The sequence below is a fragment of the Rousettus aegyptiacus genome, unplaced genomic scaffold, assembly GCF_014176215.1.
Source record: "Rousettus aegyptiacus isolate mRouAeg1 unplaced genomic scaffold, mRouAeg1.p scaffold_m13_p_11, whole genome shotgun sequence".
In the NCBI taxonomy this organism is placed as follows: domain Eukaryota; kingdom Metazoa; phylum Chordata; class Mammalia; order Chiroptera; family Pteropodidae; genus Rousettus; species Rousettus aegyptiacus.
The window spans coordinates 68468453-68486697 of NW_023416286.1; positions in this window are offsets into that span (position 1 = coordinate 68468453).

An 18245-nucleotide genomic window follows, 5' to 3' on the forward strand; every position below is an offset into this window, starting at 1 on the left:
TTCAAGGTAAAAGCACTATTGTGAAGAGAAAGTAAGAATGTTTTTAATGTGTATATACAAAATATATACAAACATGTTATATATTACATATATTATACTTATGTATTGATATAGCATACATTAGATATTATACATAATGTTACATATATATAATTGTATTGCTTAAAATGTGTTAATTTCAGAAAAAGAAGTAAAAATTAAATGTAAACAAGAGTATTCTAAGATTTAAAGTAATCATTTATCAAGTTACATTAATGTGCTAATATTAATAAAAGGCATAAAGTTACCCAAGAATTACTTTTAGGCATGAGCATATGACATTATTCTAAAGTATGGTAATTTTATTTCTAACCTAACAGATTAGTAATGAAAATTAATTCATATGAATTAAAATTACTGAATTATTTTACAGCTTCTTATTTTAAAAGTAATTCTTATTGAAAACTCTAAAATAATGGAAATACATTCAGATATCTGAACATTTAAAATTTAAAATAAATCTTTAACTGAGGAAATTCATAATAAATGACTGATAATTGGATTATAAAGCTTTAAGGCATATTCATTTTCAGAAAATGTATAATATAAATATTATGTCCAATAATCTTCTAATTAGTTAAAAGCTATAAGAGTAGAAACTTAACCTGCTTCATAATTAGCTATTCTAGGAGTTTATTATATCAAGAATAGGTATAATTTGAAAAATTATCCTAGTTTTCCACAAAACCAGAGCCTTTTATTTTAAAAATATAAAATAGAATATTTCATACCCCAAAAAAGTTTTTCTCAGCTCTCTGGACAAAGTAGAGGACCTATGTGTCACTCTGGGAACAGTTCCATTGAAGGATAGTGAAAATGCCTAATACCAGTGCCAGTCACGTTTAATACCATGAAAACAGAATTTAATCAGATCAACACATTATGTTATGAAAGTCATCTCCCACGTAAATTCTCCACATTAAATTAAATTGAGATAAATAGACTCCTGGGAATGAAAATTGAAAATGTATCCTCATGTTTAGCTTTCAATACACAGATATATATTTCTACTAAATATAAATGCTTTTATATATCACATATGTTGAAACTATATTTGAATGTCTATAAGCGTCTGAAAATCAAGGTTTGGTAAATACACACATAATTAGCATTGGCTTCAGAGACCGCACAAACCTAAATTTAATGAGTAGATATTACTGAACTTGTGCTGTGTGTATGTGCATGTGTGGGTATGTGCTCATTTATCACAGCTAGTCCACCATACTATATTCTATTTAATGTTACTTGAACAGATGATTCCATGCCTCAGAGTTGAAGTAATTTTTCAAGGTCATATAGCTTAAAAGACCCAGGATAAGAATTTAAAGCCTTCTTCCCACCAGCAACACTTTAGCTTTTATCTTTGCCAAATACACAAAAGCTAAATGGAAAATAGAATATAAGAAAGGTCGTTGAAAGGGAACTTGACAATCTGAAATGCAACTATTTTTCACATGCCAAAATAGAAAATCTTGCACATACCCATTTATGTATTTTACAGAAAAATCTGGAAATAGAAAACCGTTTCTCATTAAAGACAATGTGTCTATAACAAGATAATTTACTATTTATATTTATGTTTATATATATTTTAACACTGCCTAGAATACATTGTTAAGCCTACATATAAGTTTGTAATCTTCTCTCCCAAAATCTCAGACATCACAGAGATAAAAACATTCTTATTACAGCACAAGAATTTAGGCATCTACATTTCTCACATTTGAGTCATTTCAATCTATACCACTTTTTTTCCATTCCAACAATCTCCTTGGTGTTGAATAAACTATCTTTAAAAACCACTACACAGTATATACATTTAAATATGTAAATGATTAATTCAAACAAAATGACAGTATTATAGTATGATAGGTTTTATTATATACACTTAGGTTCTATGATATTTTCTTTTCACTCCAGTATCTGGCCAGGAAATTCTGTTATATACACATATTAAAATCTCTGACCTAGAAACCACAGTTAAGGTATCCAAAGAATAAATCTTCTTGTACACATATCACTTCTAAGATAAATCCCATTAGGAGAAAATATCTTTTGTACTTGTCACTTGTTAACACTACATTTTGTTTTCTTAGACAATAACTTATGACAACTGATTATGAATTTTTCTGTTAAGAGAATTCTATAATTGGCAACTATTTTCAAACTAATATTTTGAAAAAAAATAGTAGTGAGCTTTGAAAAAGCTTTTTTTTCTTTTTGTCCCCTTTCCTTCCATCAATATCACCTATCTTTCCCAATTATTAAACATATGAGGAAACCAGGTAATTAATTCAGCTTGGCTCCATATATAGTGATACATTTGAGAGACAGAATACATCTGAGTTAATTGTTATAAGCAGACCTCTATGGAATCTAACCCATCAGAAGGGCTTATGTATCCTCTCCATTTTTTATTTATTTGTTTTTATTCCATACTACTGGCAAGTGAAGATAGAATTTTTAAAAAATTTTCTTTTGATTTTGTTTGAGAGGTAGGTTAGCTATCACTTCTGTACTCTACCTTTTTCTAGCATGTTCCCTGTTATATGCATGGATAAATGCTAGACAGCTATCGATAACTAAAAGAGGAGTAACAGAATCACATCTGCTCATTCCTGTTAATTGCTGAGTTCTTTTTTCTCTGACACTGGTGAGTTTGTCTTTGATAAACACATATTTTCAATGCAGCATTAAGTCCTGAAAAATCTGATTTTTAGAGAGAAATAATTATGGGTCTGTATAAAATTCTTACCATCTTGAGATTTGTTTTAAGAACAGTTGACTAGTAACCAAGTACAAGAACTGCTTCGGGGATGAGAGGACTACAAATCTTGCACACACAAAAAAAAATGGTAGCTTATTTAGATTCACGGACACGAAAGATTTTGTATTAAGAAAAGGATCACATTTCAATGTCACAATGCATTTCACAGAAAGCATAAAATTAGTATAAATAGAAATTTCTTTCCTTCAGTTAAAAAGTCCTTATGGACTGAAGACAATAAAGACAAGCCTCCTTCTCTTGCACACTTAAAGAAAAATAAACTTTTTGGAGCCATAGAAGACTCACCTCAAAACAGAAATCTTCTGAAACATACCTACAAGTCAGGAAGATTTAACAGAAACTCTTAATACTGTATGATATTTAACAAAATCTCTATTCTTTGTCTGTCTGATTTGGCAGAAAATTAAATCAGCTGTTGAATACAAAGCTATGCACTATCACTCGAATGCTGTAGTAACAACCAGAGTTCAAAAATTAAAAGCTGAAAAAAAATATTTTTAATAAATATTTTATGAACATAGATTATTGTTTCTCATTGTGTTGTAAAAGGCACAGCCTTGGGAAAAAAGCAAAGCCTCTTGGGTTTTCCCACAGCCCAGAAAAAAATCAGTAAGGGCACAACTAACTTCTTCAGATGACATTCCTTTCAACTGAATTTCCATATTTAAGTTATTGAATACATTCACCTGATATAGGTTAGTCAATATATAGTGATACTGAAGTCAACTGGAAAAGTATTAGCCATAAAATATTTGGAATTACTCAATCCTGAAAAGCAGGTAAATTTATTCGAGACAGATAGTAATAAATTAAGACTTTGTACTGTAATCCCTAGAGCAACAACTAACAATTAAAATAACATAACAATGATAATAATAAAGAGATTAGCTAAAAAACAATAGATGATGTAGAAGGCAACATAGATATTCAGTTCATCTAAATGCAGGCAGGCAAAGAGAAACAAAAGAGATGAGATATATAAACGTAAATATTAAACTAGTACTCTAAAACCAAGTCATATCAATTATCATGTTAAATATAACTGAATTAAACATTTAAATTAAAATCTTATATTATCTTGATTAGACATTAAAAATAAATGAAGTACTAAGTATCTATTTCTAACAAGTGAAATTCAAATATAAAAGCATAGATGTCTTAAAAGTGCAATGAGAAAATATATAGATAAATGTTAATAATAAAAAAGCTGGAGTAGTTATATGAATATTAGAAATAGTATAATTAAAGGTAGGGTACACTATAAGAAATAAAGTAGATTTTCCGTGATGATAACCAGTTTAATTCACCAATAAGTTACAACAATCCTTAATATGTATATATCTATGTATGTATGTATCAAAATACTTAAAGCAATTTTTAAGAAACCTAAAGAATAAAAATATAAATTTACGATCACAGTTGAAAATTTTAACATTCTCAGTAATTGACAGAGCACATCAATTCTCACACAGTCACACACATTTGTGCGTATGTATGTGCATATACATATAAAATACATACACATTATATGTATACAATTAAGATGTAAAATATTTGAACACTATCAAAAAACAACCTAATTCACAATATGAAATACTATGCCCAACAACTGTGACATATACATTCTCTTCAAGTACACATTGAACATAAAACAAAATACACCATAAAACAAATATCAATACATTCTAAAGTATTGAAAACACACATAGGCTATTCTCTGACCACTACAGAATTGAATTAGAAAATGAATAACAAAAAGATAGCTAAAAATAGGTAGATTTGAAACTGGCTTGAATCCAGTATTTCCACCTTCATTCTTTTTGTTTAGATGCTTGAAAGCAAATTACTAAAACTCCTGCTGCAGAATGGGGAGCAGTCGTTTGCCTAAGTGCAAACAAAATTTCATTTTTCATTTAGTGATTAAACTTTGTCTGCAGAGCCCTCTAAACTATAAAATTTGGGGATGTAGAGTGGGGTGAAATAGAATCCAGGTTTGGAAATCATTCAGAATTAACTATAAGATCTTACTACCTACCAAGGAAATGGAAAACACTTTTTAAACAATCTTAAATTTTGTCGGGTATATGAAAAATTGTTAAACGGTGCCATGTAACATAAATTTTGTTCCTGCAATTTATATTTTTTCCTTCCTAGGTTCTTAAACAACTAACTCAATAGTTCCATAGTAATTCTGGAATTTATGCAATTGGATTAAAAGACTTAATTTCTTCATTTTCATATGATTTCATTATTTTATATTCCTTGTTATGATAATGAAAATCTCTAAATACTTTTAATACTAAAGAAATATTTTCCTATGAATGCCAGATAAAAATGTCCATTGAGTTTGCATTTTTGTATAAATAGTCTGAGATTTTTTTTGCAAAAAAAAACACAGGATATATTAGAAATAAACAAAATTTCTAGACATATTTATTTAGTTGTTAATAGATTTCAAAACTTATTGGGCTATCTTATAAAGAGCATCAAAAGAACATAAAAATTTTAATATTTATTCTATTTTTCTCTATTTTTTCTTTAGCATTTGACACTGAAATCTAGTGTCAAATTCACTCTAAGATTAAAAATAAAATATCTGTTTAAAATTTGTAAATGTAATAGCTTTACCTACACAGTTCTTTATTACTTAGGAATGTTTTAACAAATTGATTTGAATTTTTTGACCAGATTACAAGCTAAATGAAGTACATTTAGATTATAGGAACATACATGTGATTATAGGATGTAGTTATTGGAATCTTTTTAAAATAACACTATTATTCTTGACCTGTTGAATAACAATATTTTTTATAAAATCCATAAGGAGAGGAAAAAAATCGCAGACTATTTATACAGTTTTTGAATTTTCATTCATGTGTTGAAATATTTAGCTTTGGCCCTACTTGTTTATTGTGAAATAGTCCCAATAGTACTTTCTGCTATAGTAATTTCTAGAAAAAAAATCTAAGTAGTTATGAAAGCCACAGTTAATTCTTCATTTTTTAGAATGGTGGCCTCCAACTTAATCTGAGCTTGAATGAAAAAAAAATTTCCTTTAAATTTACATGAAATATTGTACTTAATTATGGTAGAAATATGGAAAATCACTGTTGTGGAAGTGAACAGCAGTGCCCGAGAATGTCGGGGCCACTGGGTATCCCTACTGGATGACATCTAAATGTATACAATGAATCTCAATTACAGACAAACATAAACCCAAGGTGAATGTGAGCCAGAAGCTATGTCTAGTTTGACTGAATTTGTTTTATTAAACAATATATTTTTATTGCATTTGAATATGTTCTCTTAATCACTGAATGACTAAAAATAATTACTCATTTTAAAAAACACATTTGCTTTTTATAGGTTCTGTTATAAGATCTAAGCTTCCTATTAAATAGAAGTGTAATATAAGAATAAAGTATAATATAAAATTGTTGTTGCTTAAAGAGAACTGATACAGACAACAGGAATATGAAAAGGCATCATGTTTACCTATTGGAAACAGAAAGATTTAAAGAAACACTTTCTGGAGATCGACAAGACAAAGAGACAAGCGTGGAGGGAGATGAAAGAAAGAGAATGAGAATGAGACTTTGAAGGGAGAGAACAGGTCGAGGTGTGGGGTAGTTTGATACAGTTTAACTACACAGATGTTGGCTCCCAAGACCTGTGTCATTTCTATCTGACAGAGACTGGGCCAAGGCTGACTAATATATCCCAGTCCTTTTTGTCTTGGTAAGAGGAAGCCCACTTGGTGGTAATGAAATTACAATGAGGAAAACTTCATGAAAATTAAAAAAAAAAAATGATAATTTGAGCAAGGCTATATACGACCTAGTTAGTTGTTAGATGTCATCCTACAGAGGAGGATGGAACCTGTGGACCGAGGGAGATCTTCCAAGTCTTGTTCTCTTGCTCCTTCTGCATGGAAAGGCTTTAGTCAGAATAATTTTAAATCCATTCATCATGTGACCAGATTTTCTTATTTATGCTCTAATATCATTTTTCATAAAACCTTAGGTATTAGAAATATGAAGTCAGGCAGACATGGATGTTCCTCTCCCAATACTCTAAATGGAGTTCAGAGTAATTTAAGTAGCCTTCATTCAGAAGGTCCTCCCTGCTCTTTCCTTTACTTTGAAGGACTGGCTCTACTCACAGAAGAAGTCTAAATAGACAAACAACAGCTTCGAACACTGTACAGATGTTGATCCAGGATCTACAGACTTTGAAAACCACCTGATGCTGATATAGAAGGATCTGTTAGAGTCCAGCACGCTTACCTGAGATGTCATTTAAAAACTTAGAGATTCGACACCCAGATCCATGCATTATTAACTTATTGCAGAGGTGCTTTAGAAATGCAAGAGGTATTTTTTTTTCCCCTCAAGGAGATATATAGAAGAGGTACCAAATTAGTAGAGAAGAAAAGATTTTCATCAGAGGAAACAAATCTTAACCAGATATGACCATAATAATGTGCATGATGATAAAGACTAAAGAAATAAGGCACTGAAAAAGAGGTAACATCTGTAAGTTATGCCTATGGTATAACCAGGGACTGAGAGATAGAATAAAGCCATTTTAAAAATCATTGTCTCTCTAGCATCTAGAATACCTGAAAAATATGTGGCTCTTAACAAGTACTTGTATTTGAAGCATAAATGGGACAAAAAAGCCTGTTATTTTTCTGCCTATAATTCCTTAAATGTGTAGTTTACTAAATTATGTATGGCGTCTCTTTATTGGCTATGTATTCAATTTGCATAATTTTACTCTTTATTACATAATTATAGCAAGTCAGCTAAACTGATCACTTTTTGCTGTTTTTATTCTATAACATTATTTAGTATTAACTAAACCTTCATACTTCTCTCTTCTATACAATAGTGTCCCTGAAAAACACCTCACAAAATCTGTTCTATTGTTGTATCAAGAATAATGAGAAATTATATTACAAGATACTTAGATACTTAGTAGAGATATATTTTCAAAAGTTCTTATTTAAATATATCTAGCATAAAGGTTATAAGGTGCAGATATATTAAGTATACAGTTCAAAGATCTTTTTACAAAATTAAAACACTTTTATTCACCCTATCCATGTTTACTTGTCTTTTCCCTGTCATTACTTTCTCTCAATATTACTATCCTATTTTGGACAGTTTATAAATGTAGTAATCTCAATATGTTCTCTTTTGTGTCTGGTTTTATTCAGGCAACATTATGTTGTGAAATTCATCTGTGATGTTCTTTTATATTTCAAAGCACATTTAATTATAGGAATAAACCTCGGTTATTGTTTTAATCTATTCTACTGCTGATAGTATTAAAATTAAATACAAAATGAAGAGCAGATTTGAGGATTCCCCGAGCAGACAAAACCATTTAAACCACATAAGCAAAACTAAATCCAGCTTATTTCATGAACATAAGTAAAATTTAGCTTAAGTTATTTCTTGTAAGTGCCTCTGATAATCGTAAAAGAAACAAATCACCTTCATAAAAATTAGTAAAAGATAATGACTTTTAACTAATCCCCTGTTGTCTGGAAACCCCCACTGCAATAAACAATCACTGTAAAGGTTAAACAACTTCCTCATTTTCAGTTTGTAAGACATCATGTTTGTCATGTCTCTGAGCTGCCTATCAGGTTTTGTTTGAAAGCTCCCAGTTCACAAACTGTTCTTACATGCATGAAAAACTCTTACTAAATACTTATTGATCTAGTGGTTTTAATTTTGCTATTACTGAATTTTTGACAGTATGGGTTTAAATGTTTCCACTTTGAAACTATGAATATTGCTACAAACATTCTTGTACAGGTATTTTGGTGCTCAGCACATATTTAAGTATTTCTCAGAGATATATGAGAGAATTTTTTGAGCCAAAAAGTATACATATGTTGGTCTTTAACGGTCACTACCAAATGGGTTCCCAAAGTGCCTATGATACTCTCAGCGCCATTATACTTGTAATCTAACATATTTTCCAATACATTACTCACAGTTTTGTTCTGTTTTAAACTTTAGTCATTCTAGTAAATTTCGATTAACTTCCTTAATTTTTTTGCTCTCCTGTTCTACTTATCTATTTTCTAAATATTTTGAATTTTTTGGAATTCAATTTTACTATATCTTGCAAACTTTTAACTACATATCCTTAGATATCTATATATCCATATAGATGTATAGATATATAGATATAGATGTCTATATATCTATATATATCTCCTACATGTTTTTTTGGTTTTCTACATATAATGATATGTACTATTGTAATAGTACAATTGGTAATATTGTACCACTGAACAGAATACACAGAAAATTTTCAATCATATAAATCCTTTTCCATCTTTCATGGTTCTTTTATACTGTAGTTATCATACATATTAAACCTACAAACATTATGAACTTCATATTCCATATGACAATATTAGAATTTTTTCTTTCATTAGTTATGCAGATTTTAAAGAAAAGTAAACCTAGCCTTTCATATGTATCTTGCTATTTACCTTTGTGATGCTTCTTATTTATTAAAAAACAACAACAAAGAAATTAGTTTATCTCTGATGCCATTTCTCCTAAAATTAAAGAATTTTCTTCACCATGAATGTGTATATGGTGGCAAAACAAAATATTCTTAGATTTACTTTATCAGAAAATATATTTATTTCATTTTCATTCTTGAAAAGATATTTTACTGAATGTAGAATTCTGGGATGAGATTGCTTCTTTGTGTACTTTGAAAACATTTTTGTATTGTTTTCTAGGCTGTGTGAGTTCAGATTAGAAGTCGTTGTCATTAGATTATTCCTCTGAGATGATGCCATGTTTTTTCTTACTGCTTTCAAGATTTTCTTTTTATCACCGTTTTCCATTTTTTTTTTCCCCCTATGAGGTATCTAGATTTAATTCTCACTGAATTTTCCCTATTTGTAGGTCACTGATCATCTCAAATCTTTCCAATTATATATTTTACCAAATTTTGTGATTTTAGCCATTATTTCAAATCTTGTTACTGAATTCATAGAGGAAATAGTGTTATAATTCATTCAGCTTCTTGCCACCATCCCTGAAACTGGAATCAAATCTTATTTCCTCTGAGTTCATGTTCTCTAGATTTCTTGGAGTTTTTACATTACGTATTACCTCCTCTCTCTCTCTCTCTCTCTCTCCTTTCTTCCCCTCTCCTCCTCCTCTCCCTCTCCTTCTCCCTCTCCTTCTCCCTCTCTCCTATCTATATAAAATGTCTAGGTCTTTGCAACATGCCTGAAATATTAAAGGCATTAAATAGTCAGTGAATCATTTAATTTTTTTTATCTCTTCATATCTAAAGTTAGGTTTTAACTTGATCAAATTTTCCATCGAATTTTTTTTATTAAAATTAACTTCTAGCGCCCGATCTCCTTTTTAACTTTTTAAACTTAAATATAGAGCATACACACACACACACACACACACACACACACACACATGTATGTGTGTATATATACACACACATATATATATACATACACACAACACATATTTTAAGTCTACAGTTTAATAATTTCTAACAAATTGAACAAACTTATGTAATATTACTCCAATGAAAAAATAAATTACAGCTAAAAACATCTTTCACATCTCTTCCAAATTGCTCTTGTGTGAGGTAGATTGAAGAGATATATAACTTCTTTATTTTTCTTCTTCCATTAAAACTCTCTTTAAAAAAAAAAAGAATTAGGAGATCTCAACCATAACTTTGACCAATATAATATGGGAGAAATAAAGCTGGTGTCTGCTTCTGATCCTGGGACATAAGAGAGCTGCAACTTATGTGTCTTATCTTTTGGAAGACTTACTCTTGGAAGTCAGCTACCATGCAATAAGTTTGACTACCCTGAAACAAGCATACTATGAAAAGTCAAATCCATGTAAGAGGACCCTGAACATTGAGACGTAATGAGAGTGGGGATGGGCAAGGAAAACTTAGTGAAGGAAACATCTGGAAAGTAGATTTTCCAAATCCCAGCCAACCCTGCTGAATCCACATAGTATGGAGATGACCACCTAGTCAAGTTGTTCCTAAGCTTCTGATCCCCTAAATTAGGAGAAAAATAAGAAGCCTCTTTGAACCTCCACGTTTACTATGTAGCAAGAGATGACTGGAATAGACACTAAATAACTGGAATACTAGTTGGTCTTTATTTCTCACTATCCTGAATTCTAGCATCATAGCTTAATCTGTCCTGTTATTTACCTTTAAGTAACTGAATTTTACAAATGTTTGTGGGTATGATTTATTTCACTCAGTATAGCTATGAGATCTCTCTCTGTGTGTGTGTGTGTGTGTGTTTAGTTCTTTCTTCTTTTTGACTGTATATAAGGAAATACATGGATACACACATACCTTCTATGAATATACAAAATTTTGTATGAAATACAAATTTTACAAAATTTATACACACACACACACACACAAAACTTGTTGTTTCCTTAAAATTAAAATGAAATTAGGCATCTTCCCCTCTAGATACAGTAATATGACATAAAAAAATCTTATGAAACCCAGAAACAAATCACCCTCTTGGAAGCTATTGTTGGTTTAGAAATGGACTTTCGCCCTATGCTGGGACTGTGATCACCCTTGATATTTTCTTGGGCCTGTCTATATAGAAGTTAGTTTTTATCTGTGATTTCTATCTGTAGGACAATATTCACCTTAACTTGCTTGTGGATATCTTTGTTTGTGAAAGAAAATAAAACAGAAGAAAGCTGACCCAAGACATGGAAATATGGCGAGAAAAAGAAAAGAACTCACTAACTGCTTCTGTGAGTCCCTGAATCCAGTTGTGGAAATAAACAAAGAACAACCAAATAAGAGCAGGCAAAGATCACTGGGGTGCATATATATTTACAGGTAAATGTTTTTAAATTGTCAGTTAGCTACCCAGAAGAGGGATTGCTGAATTATATGACAGCTCTATTTTTAATTTTTTAAGAAACCTCCATACTGTTTTCTATAGTGGCTGGACCAATTTACATTCTTGCCAGCAGTGTATTAGGGTTCCTTTATATCCACCAACACTTGTTATTAGTTGTCCTGTTGATGACAGCCATTCTAACAGGTGTGAAGTGATATCTGTGGTTTTGTTTTGCATTTCTCTAATAGCAAGTGTACTGGAGAATCTTTTCATGCCTGTTGGCCACTTGTATGTTTTCTTGGGAGAAATGTCTGTTCAGGTCCTCTGCCCATTTTTTAATCGAATTTTTTTTATTGTTGAATTGTATGAACTCTTTGTATACTTTGGATATTAGCCCCTTATCTGAGGCATTGTTTGCAAATATCTTCTCCCATTAAGTTGTTTGTAACTTTGTCTTTTTGAGATTTTTTTTCTGCTCTGCAGAAGCTTTTAAATTTGAGCTTAAACAGAGACTCAAAGGCAGGCAGAAGATTGGGAAGGATTTACAATGAAAAAAAGGGAAGGCTTCTGGTATGTCCCAGGTGGAGGTTTTTGGCATGGGGAAGCTGTAGACAGTCTATCTACAAGTGAGGTATCCCATATGATTGATTAGGCATATACATTCAGCTTTCTTTGGTTGGTTCTAAATTGCAACTGGGGAAAAATTAGGGAAGCCGTCAGTGATTCATCAAATTCTGGTCATTTTGTGTGGATTATTATAGGAGTTATTACTTGACTTCTTTGATTGTTGGTAGAAATAGCAATCTAGATTCCTGTGATTCTGATTTATAGCAGGACAGCTTCCTGGGCTGGTTACTGCAGATAATGGGTTGGTTTCCTAGCAAGGTTGTTGCAGCATGTGGGTCAGTTTTATTTTTATATATGGTCTGGCTGTTGTCCATTTGTATATACAGACTTTCACATTCATCTATAAATCATAAATTTTTCAGTAATGTGAATCAATAGTCTTCTTTATGCTTAGTTTAGTTTGAGGTGTAAGTTGCCTCAAGAATTCTGATGAATATAAAATCTTTAGCTATTGTCCATCCATTGTTTTAACATAGAGAGATAAATTATTAGCCTAGACTACAACACCCAGAATAATTGGCTTCTGCCTCTCTAGTGTATTCCGGCATCAATCTATCAGTAACTTGGAAACATTCAACCACCATATTGACTTTCTACCAATTATCGTAATGAATGGAGTATTTTCACCCATTGAGGATTTTGCTCCTCATGTTTCTTCTTCCTGGATTGTTTTGTATGTAACCTACCTTCTGCCCCAAATCATTTAAAAATTAACTCTTACACATTTTTGAGATCTCTATTAAAACAACTCTTTTTCAGGTAAATTTTCACTGACCTGTAGGACAACTTCAGATCCCTATTATACACTGTTTTATAAACCTAAACTTCTCTATTAAATACCACATCACACTTGTAATCAATGTATAAACTGTTCATTGTTAAATATCTATCTATTGTGCTAGGGGTGAGAAGCCTAAACTTTTGGTTTAACTGTTAACCCTTACAGGATAATTTGTCCAAAGATGTTGATCAATATATATTCATTGAATGAATGACATAAAGATTTTCCATATATTTTTGAAGTAAATGGATTGAATTATATGCCTTAAAATGTTTAATTATTTACTGGATGACAGTAGTTGTAATGATAAATATAAGTTAAATCAACTAATAACTATAAAACATTTCCTAATGTAACAACTTATTAAAATAATAATGTAAGGGGTTTTATTAGAAATATGAAAGAGTATATAACAGAATTGAAACCTTTTCTAACATTGGCCTCTCTATAATATGGTTATGGTGTTACTCTATAATAAGTCATCCACAGTTGTGCCTATTTATTTATATACCAGTATAACAAAGTCATACACTGTTTTTCATATGTGCATATTTAATTTTAAATCAAACTTCTCTTAAGATTATCAAATATGCCTGAAATTTTCCTGTTAGTCCTTTTCTATTAAATTTCTGTGTTATCTGATTTCATGCTTTGTTTTAGAAAACTTTAACTCCTGGGTATTTCTCTAAAATCTCACCAAAATTCAACAATTTAGACATTTTTAATATTATATTATGAGAGGAAAATACAAAGACAGGAAACAAGGAAGGGAAAGAGGAAGAAAGGAAGGAAAGAAAGAAAGGGGAGATCTATAGTTTTCTAAAAAATTACTTTGAATTATACTTTACATGGAGCTAGGGAATTATCCAATTATGCACAGGAAGGAACATAATATACATCCTGCTTAAGCAATTTCTTGATTATCATTTAGTTCTCTGCTATTAGTCATATAGGGCTGTTTTATGAACTATAATATTTATGATATAATTATAATATTTAAATAAATATTAGTATTTATTTTTAAAAATCAATAGATCCCAAATGAAGTCTCTTGTGCTAAGCCCTACATCAGCAAACCGAGACTGAATACCTAACCTAATTGCAGTTTTGGCCTCTACTAGGAATGTGAATTTTAACCAAACCGGAATTACCTGGTAGGCACCAGTGAGGAAATCTGCCTGAAAGACCCCTATCTCCTCCAGAAGAAAGTGACCCTGCCTGAAACAATCCATTCTTTGCTAGTAACTTCCTTGTCTTATTCTGTTCTGCCTATGAACATTTTCCATTCTGTACAGCTCCTTGTAGTTCCGATCGATCTACTGGATGAGATACTGCCCAATTCATAAATCAGTGAATAAAGCTAATAAGATCTTTGAATTTTCTCAATTTGAATTTTTAAACAATATTTATATTTATAAATATAATAGTTTTCATTAATATAAATTTAGGAGAATTAATGCTAAAGTGAGAAAGATACATTTTGAACATTTTTTATAAAATGAGAAAAATCTATTTATTTAAATTGGAACTTGCATTGATTTTGACCTTTAAGAAGTGATGTCCTGTCAAGTGGCAAAACACAGTTCTTACTTCTTAAATTTTCTAGTTGTTATACTGAGATATAGTTAAAGTAGTTCATAAGCTAATTGAAACAGAGACCAATTAATAGCAACAATTGTAATTTATATGACACTATAGACTTCTCTTGACAAATTCCTTTTGATGAGTTAAAAAAAAAAGAACTTGACCTTTGCCGCACAAAAGTTAATTGCTCTCCAGTTCCAATTAGAATGACACATAATTTAATCTAAATTGTTTAAAGTGTTGCTCTAAAAAAAAAAAAAAAAGAAAGAAGACATATAACTTGAGGTGACCATGATTTAGTAATTTGTTGCCGCATTTCACACAGAGAGCAATATAACTAGAAATTTCCTGTCTGATGATGATTAGAGATGTCATTCAGGGTAAAGTATTAATTTCCTTTAATGCCAAAGTTCAAGAAACACCATGTGTTCTAATGTTGACTAATATTAGCTTTGGGGGAAGTTTCCTAATTAAAAGCTCATGACAGTAAGTCTTAACATTTAGCAACAATAATAGAAATAGAAGAGAAAAAAATCATGCAAAATTAAAAAAAATGTAAAATAAAGTTCGACTACATTTCAGAGTTAGTTATTTTTAATGATTCTTAGCTTAGCTAATTACAACATATGTTGAAAGACAGTAACACAGTATTAATCAGCAAGGGCTACAAAAGGCTAGAAAAAGGGAGATCAATGTAGGCTGAAGCAGCATGAAAACAGTAGAGCTTCAACGAGGCATTAAAAGATTAAAAAAAGGCAAAAAATACAGCAAGTCTTTGTGAATGAAAATGGCAAATGGATGAATATAATATCAGAATGACCCTGGGAGATAATTATAAAAATTACATGAAGAAAGTTTTATAATTTTTCATAACTGAGTTTTTATCACCACAAAACAAGTGGCAAAATTTATTAATTTTTTGTCTTATTTTGAAAATATAGATTTATTTTCATTTCCTCCAATAAATAGTCCATATGCAATACTAAATACAAGAGCTCATAGAATAAATATTAGACATACAGGTGAGGTAAAGATTTAGAAAAAAGGACCACAGATGAAGTCTCTAGAGTTTGGTACAAAAAAAGGGGAGGAGGTATAAGGAATTGCCAGGACACAAGCACAGCTTCTCAGGACTTGGTGGGACAGAGGGGTAAAAGTCCCCATCGCCCCAGCTTGCTCCTCGAAAGGCAGTGACAGGGCTCTTTCACCCAACTCATGGCAAAACTTGGTACAGATAAAAAGCTTAGGGAGAGTGTCTCAAAGAGCTTCCTCTGAGAATAACATAGTCATATTTCTATCCTTGAGCATGTTCATGGGGAGCTGGGCAGGTGTCACTGAATAAAGCTACTTACTACCCAAGACAATCCATGGAGCCAAGCGCGTTAGCTGAGGCTATCAATAGACACTGGAGGCAGAACTGGGGAAAGAGCAGAGTGAGTGAGAACAAGAGTGATACTCAGTACATTACTTTAGTGAAAGGATTCAGGCTATTGGTGGCTCTGACTTTCTTGCAACCATCCTCCTGTCATTCATCAACATGTTTGTAATAAAAACCCAGAAGAGCAATACTAAATAGAAAGTGCTGCTATCCCGGGTCCATTTGCCGATGGCACTGGGGCAGATCTGTCACTGCTGTATGTACTGTGTGACTTTTTTCAAAAGTAGTTTAATTCTATCTTTAATTCGTTTAATTTTTTAATAAATATATTTGAATCAATTTTATCTGGCATACAATGTAATTAAGCTAAGAAAATGATTCATTAAATATATATGTGTGTATATATGTGTGTGTGCGTGTGCCAAGTATTTTTTATTTCATAGAAAACAGAATACTACATCCAAAGAAAAATGTAGTCAAAAATTAAAAGTTCACATACTTTAAAAATGTGAAATGGTCAAATTACGTCATATTCTCTTTACAGTTATTGTTCATGAGAAAAATTATTAAGATAATCATCTTAACAGAAAACTCAAACTTTGTAAGTAGTAAGTAAGTTTTTATTTTACAAGAAATTGAAAATCTTTTCTTCTACATTCACATTGTTTGAGGAAATGAACAAAGATGATCAGTTCTAAACATAGTTTTGATGAATTTATTAGTTAAATAAGTAATATTTGTGCAATGACATAAATAAGCTAAATAATCCATCTCCTGAATCATTAATAATTTTTCCTTAGATTGAACAAATTGACTCTGGACCTGCAAATCACATTTCAGACAACATGGCACAGATATAATCATACTCTTTTTCCTGTCACCTATTTTTCCTTTTGTAAGATTTTGTTTAAAGGGAAAAAATGGGCTACAGTTAATTATATTCAAGTAAAATCAAATGCATTACATTTTTCTAATAATATTAACATTCTTCTAGGAAATAGAGGACGAGAATTTGTAATTGGTACTCTTAAAAAAGGTATTATAATATCAGCACAATACAAATCATTCTTTAAGATTAAACAAAAAACAAAGAAAGGAATAAAAAGAAGTATGAAAAGTAAGTGACTTTACTGTCTGGTATATAAATATTTTTCAAGTGTTTGAATTATTATTTCACTATTGTATCGCTTCCAAAAGAACATATCACTTTTAAGGACATAATTTAATTGTGCTATCATATGATAAATGTTCAATCAAAACATTCATGCATTCATCTTATTTATATCTCTTAACAAAATTATCAATTTAAAGCAAATATATATACAGACACACAACTTAAAGTATGAGTCAGACTTCATTCACTTATTTTATCGATTTTAGAGTAATTGATTCTGAATTAACCAAGAATGATGACAGATAATTAAAGAAAAGACAATACATGTATTTTGTGGTTAAAGACACACTGAACATTGCCCTTGTCCAGTGATACTCTTCAAAGCCAACTTGAAAAAATGCCAGCTACTAACATGTACAGAAGAAATGGATAAAGGGAAGTCCTTTTTATTTCTTGATGTCCCGCCCCTTATACATGAGCATTTTGCATTAAACATAATTATGGTAGCTATAAAAACTGAGATTGGTATAGAGCTATTAGGTTCGCTATATATACCCTCCAAAATTACCATATTACCATTCATGAGTTAAAGAGGTAATTTTCGAACTATATTGTTACTATATCTAATTAATGTAAGAAGAGAAGAGGATCGTGAAAGAGAAAGGAAGGAAAAATATCAGAATACATCTTAAAAAAGGAGGGTGTGAAGGGGTGTGTGGGTGGGATGGAAGGAGAGAAGGAGTATGGGAGGGAGGGAGGAGAACTAGTTTGTGATTTTATTTTTTTGCTTTTTGTTTTATTTTTATTTTGTTTTTTAATGTGAATCTTGGTGAAAATATTTTTCCAGCCAATGGCATGGGGTGGCCTAAAAAGAGAACAGAAATTTCTAAGGGATTGTTCTGGGATTTTGTTTGCTCTGGAGATCTTTTCTTTAACAGAATGTAGATAAGTGCCCAAATTAGTAAAGAGGCCAACTTATTTGAATAGGCAGATATGTTTAGTGACCTCTCAAAGGCCTTTTAC